This window comes from Impatiens glandulifera, chromosome 5, assembly GCF_907164915.1.
Source record: "Impatiens glandulifera chromosome 5, dImpGla2.1, whole genome shotgun sequence".
Lineage (NCBI taxonomy): Eukaryota > Viridiplantae > Streptophyta > Magnoliopsida > Ericales > Balsaminaceae > Impatiens > Impatiens glandulifera.
Window position 1 is genome coordinate 1375579 of NC_061866.1, and position 12073 is coordinate 1387651.

Sequence of the window (12073 nt, forward strand, 5' to 3'; positions counted from 1 at the left end):
GTGTTTGCATATAGTGGACAATAATTATGTGTCAGCTTCGATTCCTAATCACACATTTATTTGTTTCTGTCATTGATTTTATGCTAATTTTGACATTATTTGTTCTAAGTTATTCAAATAAAACTTAAAAAACGTAAAATATAACTAAATATTTATGATCACAAAAGAATCAAGAATTCTAGACCACATAAATTTGTATTAACACATAAAAAACTCAAAATTATAGTGAACCCAAAGTTAATCTTTTCAGTATATAGTTTACTATCGTTATAAATTTTGAAAGCCCTCCATTTCTGCACTCGATTGTTTTGCCATTTTAACCTTCTATTCCATCTCGATCAAGGTTTTTTCATTATCGCGGCAGACTGGCAGTGGTTGCGGCTTGTCTAATCTCGAACATCCGTGTCTCTCATTCTTGACTTCAGATAGTAACCACTACTATCATTGCTAACCGTGCTCAATCACAAATCTTTCTCATGGACATAGGAGTATTCAACAATGAGTTCCTCCAATGTCTAGATCAGTTATAGGTCTTCCTCTATCCTATGATCCACTTGATCAAGATGGAGTCCCCTTAGCATGTCTTGCTCTTCTAAAAATTGACCTCAATAATTTAAATATCCCTAACAATTTTATTGTAGTCATACTCATAACTGACATATTTTTATATTTTAAGATAGCGTTTAGTACGTAGTACAAGTTATATATATGGTATAAGTTGTATAGAGATATAAATTGTATAGAGATATAAATTGTAACGAGATATAAATGGTAACGGGGTATAAATAATACATGGTAGTATAAATTGTATAGATTAGTGATGTTTAGTATGAATTATAAGAAATGGTATAAGTTGTATATGGTTTATAATTTTGTGTTTGGTATATAATACAAGAATGTAGTATAAATTTTATAAATATTAATTTAAAATTTTAATTATTATTATTTTATATTTATTTATATTATAAATAATATTGTTTATTATTATAAATTATTGTACTATTATTTAATAATTAATATAAATTTAATTAACATATAAAAAATTAATTATAATATAAACGATAAGTTATGTTTATTTAATTTAAATATTAATAATTGTAATAAAATAAAATTATTATTTATAATATAAGTAAATATATAAATTAATAATTAATAAAATTATCATTATAAAAATAAATAAATATTTTTTAAATAAAATATTGAACTATTTAAAAATATATATATTAAAAATAATTAAATATAATAATAATATTAAAATTAAATAAAATATATTTAATATATTATATAATAATAAGTTATTTATAATATTAATAAAGATTAAAATTAAAAATTAAAAATTAAGTGATATAAGAAAAGTGTTGTATCTAGGAGACTAGTTACAAATTTATACCAAATATAAGGTATAAATTATATAGAAGTATAATTTATATTAATAGTAAAATCCTAACAAAACACCATATTAAAACACTATTGGTATATATAGTTTATATTATATAAATAGTGTTATATCCTCTTATACTCTATACCAAACATATCTTAAGGCCCACCCTAACAACCTTTGTTCAAATGTATTTGTTCTTAGTGAATATTATCTAAAAGACATTTAGACATAATGTAATGACTTATACTCTACTCGGCAAGTTCAATGGGAAAGTGATCGTTATCCTCCTCTATTCTCTTAAATTAATTGTATAGTTGACATGGAACTATATACATACTTTTTACACACCATAATTTCAAATTGAATTTAGTCACGTTTTTTATTTTTATCATTATAATCTTATATGTAATAAAAATAAACTATGTTGATGAATGGTATGTTATATAGTTATTATTTCACAAATAAGTAAAGTTTAACTAATATTATACTCTTAAAAAATCAAATTATAATTATAAATTTATGTTATTTAAAAATTCAAAATCCGCATAAATGCCTAAAATAACATTGAGTTTTACTTTAAAAAAAAAAAGAAAAAAAAAGCTAAATAATTGAGATTTGATTTCTGCTATTACACTCTTATCTTAAGTTATTAAGACTATGGTGACTCGGGTTATATACCTCGGACTAAATTATGTAAAACAAATCGATATATTTAATTAATATAAAATAATTGTTTATTCATTATCAATATAATATGTAAAAGTAAAAATATATTTAATGAATAAAAATGCTATGAAATATTTTATTGTTAATTTTAATATTAATTAATGATTTATTGTTTGTTTAATATAATTTAATTTATTATAAGAATTTTATAAAAAATTCAATTTTAACTTAGTTTTGGTTGAAATTGGATACTAGATAACTTTAAATGGTTAATAACTAATGCTTTAAGGATCGGTTCGTTTGGAATATTTAAAAATTTAGAGAATTAAAAAAATAATAATGGTAGATGATTTTAAGGATATAATAATTATTTTTTATAAAAAATATTAATATATAATAAAATAATAATTTAAAATAAAAAATATTTTAATATTTTAATTAATAATTTGAATAATCTTATGAATTAGAGAAAAAAATAAAATAATGTTTAATTTTATTTAAATTATTTAAAAACTCAAACTAAAGAGTATAATATTTTGATTTTTATTTTTTCAATCAAAATATTTAAAGGAATTAAAATAAACAAATTTGCTGACATATTGTATGACTTAATACCGTCAAGGTTGGTGGGAGAACAATTTAGTTGCTAAAATCTGACACGTGTCCAAACACTTAGTTCCTGCTCACCTACTATATTAAATAACCTAGGTCATTCTTTATAAATTTTTATTTTAAGTTTTACTAAATTAATTTTCAATTCAATCACTTTTTAACAATCACATTATCCATTTCATTAATCAAAATACTTTCTAATTTAAATTATTATTTTATATTTTATTTATATATATCAATATCATTTAAGTCTTTTTATCAAAAATAATAATTATCTCTTCAAAATTATTACTCATCATTCAATTTTTCTCTCTCTTAAAAACTCATAATTAAAGCTTATAATGTACATAGTTTTCTCCTTTAGAATGTTCAACTCTTCGTAAACAAATTAGGATTTGTCCTGTTTGGTAGCATTTTATTCTAATTATAAATAATTGATCAGGGATAAGGTAGAGATAGTATTTGTGTCACCGTTCTAATTTCATCTCAAATACTAAAAACATAATTAAATATATAAATCACTACTATATTTATTTATCCATTATATTTTATAAGTGTTTTAATTTTTTTTTATAATAATATATTTCTTAATATATTATCATATATATTATATTAAAAAATTTGTTTATATAATTTAATTATATAAAAAATTATTTATTTTCAAAAATATGGTATAAATGGTGTCCCAACATAGATTTTCCAAAATTAAATTGGACGAGAATGGTAGTAAAAAAATCCCCGAAGTATAAACAAAACGGTAGGACCGACCCTGTGGTAAACCCAACAAGCCCCCGAGCTAGGGCAGCCCACTTCCCAAGGCAGCCCATTAAATAAAATAAAGAAGAGATTTTTAGTATTTTATAATCATAAAAAAGTTTAGGATGAAAATTTAAGTTTATCCTCTAGTTATGTCTTATGAGTTTTAATCTCACAAAAACTTTATTTTCTATCATTTTTTTAGCTGTCAAAATTCACGTTTTTTTAGGTTGGGACAGTTCAAAAGTCGAGACCAACTTTACGGGACATTAATGGTAAATGTATTCTCCGCTTTGAACCTCCCTATTGTACTCATCCCTAGTTAGGATGATATGAATTTGATTGTAATTTTTTTTCATGCATACATATTATTTTATAATAAAATAGTATATATATATATATATATATATAATTAGTTAGGATGATCGATTTAATATTTAACCTCCTAAATTCAAACAAAATTATCAATTGAATATTTAATTGTGTTTTAAATAATAAAATAATAAATTATTTTGTTTGAAAAATCATAAAAATAAAATAAAATTTGGAAATAATTCCGAGCTAAAAATAATAGAATTAAAAACCGTAAAATTACACTAGATTAAATTTTATTGGAGTTCTAATTCTAATTACAATTCTAATTCTTTAATATATTAAAGATTACACCAAACATAATAATTAGAATTGAATCCTCAATTTCAATTTGAATTCTAGGTGTTATCATAACACCCTTAACTTTTTTTTTTTCTCTTAATTTATCCTAAGCTTATAATAGGGGTTAGGTTAGATATTTAAACCTGATATAGTGGATAAATAATGAATACAAGTTTAAACATATTTCTAAAAAGTTGTCAAAATATTTGAAGTTGAGATCATTCAATTTGGGATAGGTACGTGAGACATAACATCGATGTCATTCTCACGTGTAATCAAACACTATATATATTCCTTTACGATAATGAGCGAACTATTATTATGATTACACGAGAAGTTTCTTTCGAAAAATCGATAAAGGCGACGATAAACTTATAGATTTCTTAGGATATTAACGATAATTTTTTTTTATGTTTATTCGTTTTTTTTTCACTATTATATTTTTCAAATGATTAATCTGAATAGTGTGTTTCTAGACACTTTTATCCCTAGTTTTTTTTATTATTTTTGTAACCAACTCTAATTTACAATATATTGAATGAGTTTACAATTTACAAGTTTATAAATATTTTAATTTTATAATATACTATTTTATATTTTACAAATTTATAAATATTTCAATTTATTAAATGAATTTATATTTACAAATTTAAAAATTGGTAATTGCTTATTTAAATAAATGAATTTATTAAATTTTAATTATAATTATTTTAAAATTAATTTTATACTTATTTATAAATAAATAAAATAATAATATTAATATAAAACTAATATTTTGTTAAAGTAAACATTCGAATTTATAAATGAAATAAAAATTTTAGATAAATTTTCATCTTGTCACTATCAATAACAAATATTGAGAATTTCTTATTTGACTAGCAATAACTAGAACAATAAATTTCTTCATATTATTTTTTTATAATAAATAATATTGATTTTTTTTATAAGAATGAATTGATTTTTTTTTTAAATTAATATTTTTCCACGATAATAAATAGAATTACTTTTCAAATTTGTTAAAGTAAAAATTGAGTGTGATTTTATTTTTATTTGAAATGAAATATATGATTAAATCAATTGACACTTTTTTATATAAAAAAAATGTGATTTTTGTATAAACTTTAGATCAAGCTACATAAATGTGTTTGATCAAAAAAAAAAATTAGTAAACATGAATTTTTTTTTTTGACAAATTTGTTTTTCTAGCAAATATGAATTTTATTTTATAAAATAAATAATTTATCTTAAATTACTTATGATATTTTGTTTCTATTTTTTAATACAAGCATATCAATTATGTGATAAAAAATGAAACTTGAAAGCTACATCTTCCGAGTTTGAACTATTCTCGATGAATATTCTAATTCAAACACTAATACTATTATATTCAAATTTATTTAGACATATTTACCTACAAACCATTTTGAGAATGTAATCTTAATCCTTATCCCTACTAGTGTTTGCATATTGGTCTTTAATAAAAATAAATATTATGTTAGAGATTCTATTACATATTTTTCTATTATATTAAAAACACGTTGATGTTTACCGCCCTAGGTTGCCTTCTACCATTTTATTTATTTATTTATTTATTTTTGAGACAAAAAAAAAGAAAAAAAAAAGAAAAAGAAAATGGGAACAGAAAATTCTATCCCATACATGAATAAGATATATTAAAAACTTTTTATAAAAACAAGTTATTTTTTTTTGTTGTAGGGATTTAAATTATGTAAAGCATTATCAACTAACTATACCATACTATCCTTCATGTATATGTATTATTAGTGTTTGATTGTTTGTGTTATTTAAATAATATAAACTAATCAAATATTGTTTTACTCTCATTCTCATTTTAATAAAATTACTCGATTCATTAATTAAAATACTAAAATAATTCTTATTTTAGTTTTTTTATTTTATTACTTTAAAAAAAAACTCAAATCCAGCCTTAATTGGCATATGAAAGTTAGCTTAGGTAGAGACTAAGTGATAGGGGCTTGGATATTATTGTTTGCATCTATTTTTTGAGTTTGTTTTGTTAGAGGTTGTTTAAATAAATATTAGTTTATTTAAAAAATGTAAAATGGGGTGATTTTGAGAAAGTGATTTTTTTTTCAAATAAAAAACATAAATGATACTAATATATAATAATAAAAAAAATATTTATTAAAAATAAGGTATTTTAGTTAGTGAAATGATATTTTTAATTATTGTTTGAATTTAAAAAAAAATTAACCTTACTTGCATAATTTGATCTTTAGTTTCTATTTGTAGTCCTCACATGTAGTCATGTTTGAGATGTCGTTATGCAGCATGGGACATTTAGGGAACATTATTATACATTCAATAATATTTAAAATCTGTTTGTGTTAGATGTTTTGTTAAGATTTAATTAAACTATATGTCTTATTAAACCAAATTATTGATATTTATTTTTTCTTTTTACTAACTCAAATTTATTTTAATGTAATATTATATTCATATTATGTTTTGTCATTATACTTAAATGGTTTTTATTTTTTATTTTTAATATATATGATTTTTTTATTTTAAAAATAAATATGTTATATATAAAATTATATTAGTTTCATTATTTTTTTATTTATTACATCATTCAATTCTTTAATTAAAGTAATAAAATATTCTTTATTTTAAATTATTACTTTCTATTTTAGATATATATTTTAATACTTTTTAAATTTATTTACCAAATAAAGTCATTTCTTCAAAATAATCTCCTATCATTTTTTTTCTATCTAACTTATTAAAATAACTACAATTCGAATTTGTCCACCCTTATAGTCAAATTGGTCAGAAAATAATGTTTTTATATGGCACATTAGTCAAATTAATTGATTGGGTCCGCTCTATATGAAAATTGAAAACTGACATTTTTATTCTATTCTTTCTTTCTATTTAATTTATTTAATCAGTTCATATAATATAATATAATATAATTATAATTATTTTGTGTGCCTAGTTTATTTTTGGGATGATTATTATGATTTTTAAATGTATGATATCTTTCTAAATGAAAGTTTTTTTTAAGTGAGAATCAAACTTAAATAACAATTAAAAAAATGTAATATTACTATAAGTAACTTTATGTTGTATATTTAATAATTAACTGGTAACATTAATTAGTTTTATAAATAAAATTGAAGTCCTAGCTAGTTAGCTAGTTTTTCTTACAATAAAAAAAGTGGAAGATATTAAGGTTGATGTAGTGGTTTTGGAAATTGGCCCTGACCACTTGACAGGAACATGTGAGTTTATTTGAAATGTGAAATTGAAGATATAATACAGACTTTTTTACCCTCCAATTATCCCCCACGAGTTCATATATTTTGAATTTTGTTGTTTATTTATAATTGACTATTCCAATAAAAAGAATATAAAAAGTTATTTTGAATTTTGTTGTTTATCTATAATTGACTATTCCAATAAAAAAAATATGAAAAGTAATTAACTGGAAATATTAGCAACTTCATTAATTCACATTTAGATCTACAATTATTGCAAAAACACAAAGTTATCGCTTAATTATTTTAATTATTTAGATTGAAGGGATATTTTTCTAACTGATTTAGCTTAAGACCAAATGTGTTAACTATTATTTATTTATATATTTCAGCAACTTGTATGCTCTTTTGTGTTTTCTATTGAATAGATTGAATTTTCATTACCAAGAAAAATGTAAGAAAACTCTTATTGCTACATTTGATTTAAAAACAACATTATTCTTTTAAGTGACAGAATTATACATTATTGGGTTGGTAAATATTCATCACTAGTTAAAGCCTTCACTAGAGTCATGAAAAGCGAAAGATATCTATTTCTTAATTATTATTATTATGAGAAATTTTATTAGAATAATAACATTAACTTTTATTAGAATAATAACATTAAGGATAGCATCAACTTATATAAAATATACCGACAAATTTCTAGTTGACGTTGATGTGTTGCATTTATATAATCAACAAAAATGATGTCGCGACTTTTCGTGTCACACATTTTAATGGTTTGTGTCATAATTCTTATATTTTTTAGCCGACTTTATTAAACCATAACATAAATGTTAAATAATAACTCTAACATGTTAAATATTAAATAATATAGTAGTTTTATTAATACAACAATATATAAATATACATATTAAGTATAATTGTATAGGACAAGTAACTCAGTCGTACAGTAAATAATGTTTGTAAATATTCACTCAAACCATTTATGAAAATTAAGTATAATTATATAAATGGCTTTCTTCTCAAAAAATAAGACTAACTAGACAAATTTTAACTTTAACAAAACTAAATAATGAAAATAAACATTTTTTTGGATGCTAGATGATCTAAATGAGAGGGTCTATGAGGGGTGAATAACAATACTGACGATGTAGAACAATAATTATTATTCATATAAAACTATTTAAATAACTAATCTTTTTTTTATCAAATTAATTAATTTATTAATTAAAATAATTTTATTTTACTTTTTTTTAAATCATTTTATTTCAATCTTTTCATGATAAATTTTTTCATAAAAACAACTATAATATAAATGACATAATATTAAAACTTGTAATAAATAACTATATGTTTGTGGATTATATAACGTATTAATTTCACTAGGCAATTTCAATAGAAAAGAATTACATATTTTAATTGAACGTGATAATTATTCTACTCCATTTTTTTAAATGAATTGTGTAGTTGATAACTTGATATGAAAATAGATATAAGAAATGAATTGGCATCCAACATGATATTATCTCACTCGGGTGTGTGGATTGAACACAACACAAAGACAAGTCGACACGACACGATAACGGTTGTTACGATCGTTACATGATCACGAGTCGACACAATATAAACATTATACTAATTTATATTTTTATTTTGTAAAAAGACTTTAGTGTATTAATATATAATTATAAAATATTAAAAAAAAGTATTATAAATAATTAAGTATTATGATTGATGTGAAATTGATGTTAAATTATAATTGGATTTAAAAACGTTATATCATATCAATTTTAACGTACTTTGGTTTGAAGTTTCAACAACTTTTGAACTTTTCTTGCTAATAATTAATGCTTAATATTTTGATTTTTATCTTCTTTTAACTATAAATTAAATTAAATAATTAAAATAAACAAAATTGCTGATGTACTATGCCTTAATAAGGTCAAAGTTTGTGGGAGACCAGAGAACGTCGGTCGTTTTCTTCCTTAGCTTCTAAAATTTGACACGTGTCCCAACATGACCATCACTTATAATGCACGTGGTGTTCTCCTTTTTTTTCAATAGAACCTTCAACTCTCCAAAAAGAAGTTAAGGATGCGTTTGTTTAGAGAAGGTAAAATGTAAGATAGTGTAATTTTTTTATGCATACATATTTTTCTAATAAAACAATATATATTATATCTAGATGAGAAATATAAAAATGATTGTATCAATAACTTGTAGAGTTTGTTCCATAATATTGATTATGGTCTCACCAACATTGTACAAAAAGTTTTTTTTTTTTATAAAGATGTATTTATAGTTTGTAATTAGGATAAAACGAGACGGTAATGCGTTTACCTAGGGACGGATCCTCAATTTACATTGAGGTGGGATTAAATTTTGTATAATAAATTATATATCAAAATAAGACGTTATATTATAATAATTAAATAAGTTAAACAGTTCTACCGAACTTAAAAATATTAAATTAATCTATAATAAAATATATACTACATCATTAGATAAATCTCGTTAATATATAATATCAAAGAGTCTATAAAAAAAATTATGCTATAATTTATTGCGAAGTTACGTTTTCACATTTTTATTCACATTTTTATTGCTGAAAATGTTTGCTATGTAGTAGTAAAAGTTATAAGTTAAAACTAAATAAATATTTTACTAAACAATTATAGTGAAATTATAAAAAGAAAATGAAAAAAATTAGATGACATTAACTTGTAATATTAATTCAACATATTAAACAATATATAAAATATAAATTAAGAAGATAGATATTAAGAAAGAGAGAATTAGAAGAAAAAAATAATGAACTTCTATATTTTTAAATTAAAAAAATAAATATATAAAATTTAAATAAAAATAATTAAATAAAAATAATTAGTAGTATATTAAATTAGTAAAATAAAATTTAAGTTTAAATAAATAAACAAAAAAAAAATTAATGATAAATATATAAATATATAAATATATATATATATATATATATATATATATATATATATATATATTAAGTGCGAACTTAAGCCCATTTAAACGTTAGTGTGGGTACGTCCCTATTTTATTTTATTTTTAAGATTTCTTTTAATATTATTCCCGCTCTTTAGTTATAGAGAATTCTCGTGGGGTATTGTTATCCCATATTATTTATAAATAAAATAAAATATTATTTATAGATTTTTAATATTATAATGATAATATATTGAATTATTATAAACTTAGTAATTTTACTAATACAACTAATTTTGAAATTCATTTTATTTTATTTAGTAATACAACTTATTTTGTAATATAATATTTAAACCACATAATTAATAAAATATTCAATTATCTTCTTTAAGTCAAATTTTCGATTATATATATATATATATATATATATATATATATATATATATGTCTTGTATTGATCTTATCCAAACCGATGATTACATGTCGTTTGGACTTTGAAAATGTATTTGTTCCAAAGGTGATTCGGTAAAACAAAATCTTAATTCTGAAACTATGATCCAATCTCACTAGAAGAGTGAATGTTTAACATAGAAAATATAAATTGGGTAAGTTCATTATTTGTCTTTCTATTAGTTTGGTCATAATAGATCAACTTATAACATTGTCAATACCTAATATTAATCTCTGTATCCAGTATTGGATAGCTGTCTTTTATACATCAACAAATTGATAATCATTTTCTTATTAACATTACTATAAAATATTTAATACTAAGACATAGACAAAATAAGTTTTAAATAAGTCCTCAAATTAAAAAACAAATGTATTTTAAATTTAATATGAAGTTTATGTTTTAAGAAAAATAAAAATAGTTATCTTTTTTTTATTTAATCTGAAAACTATAACATTTTATGTGTAACATAATAATTGTCCAATATATATATATATATATATATATATATATATATATATATATATATATATATATATATATATATATATATATATTAGAGGCTCTTAAAACCGTTTCAACCATCAACTTGAGATTTTTTGGACAAATTTTGGTTCGACAGTTAGTTAGTTGGACCGAATTTTAAAACTTTGGTATTATACCACAAGTATATTAAAATTGTATGAAATAAGTATTTAAGTGTAGATGAATGTTAAATGAATTCAAAATTAATAATTAGTTAAATTCTTTAAAATATTAAAAAAACATTTTAATAATAACTTCGAAAATCATCCGATTATGATGTTTTCATCAAATAGCTATTCACCATATTACTGTCACAATCTTCTTCCATCTTGGGCTTCGAGCTAGAAAGTAAGAAAAAGAAATGATATTCACATGTTACAATAATAATCAAACTTTGACTATTATTGTAGTATTGTGTTTGTACAATTTATTTTTATTAGTTATCCTTGAGGTGGCTTAACAAGATAATTAGAAGATCGGTGGATCTCGGCGACAGAGGCTTGTATCAGATTGATTTAGAAATGCACGGATGGAGTCGGAGATTAACCGACGCATTTTGACAGCGTGAAATTACATCAGTTATGGGACGCTGAAAATGATAAACGTCCTCGTTGTTCGAAATAACCTTTCGAACAAAAAATTTCCGACTCAAATTTGCAGAACGGTTCGAAAATACCCATATTGAAGATAGAATCCAGAACGGTTATTTACATGTTATTTACATGTTTTGCGGTCTAAAAAGTTGAATTTTAAAATCTTGTTTTTTTAAGAGTATCTGAATTAATATGAAAAAATTGCTAAATTCATTTATGTGTAATTTTAGATTTT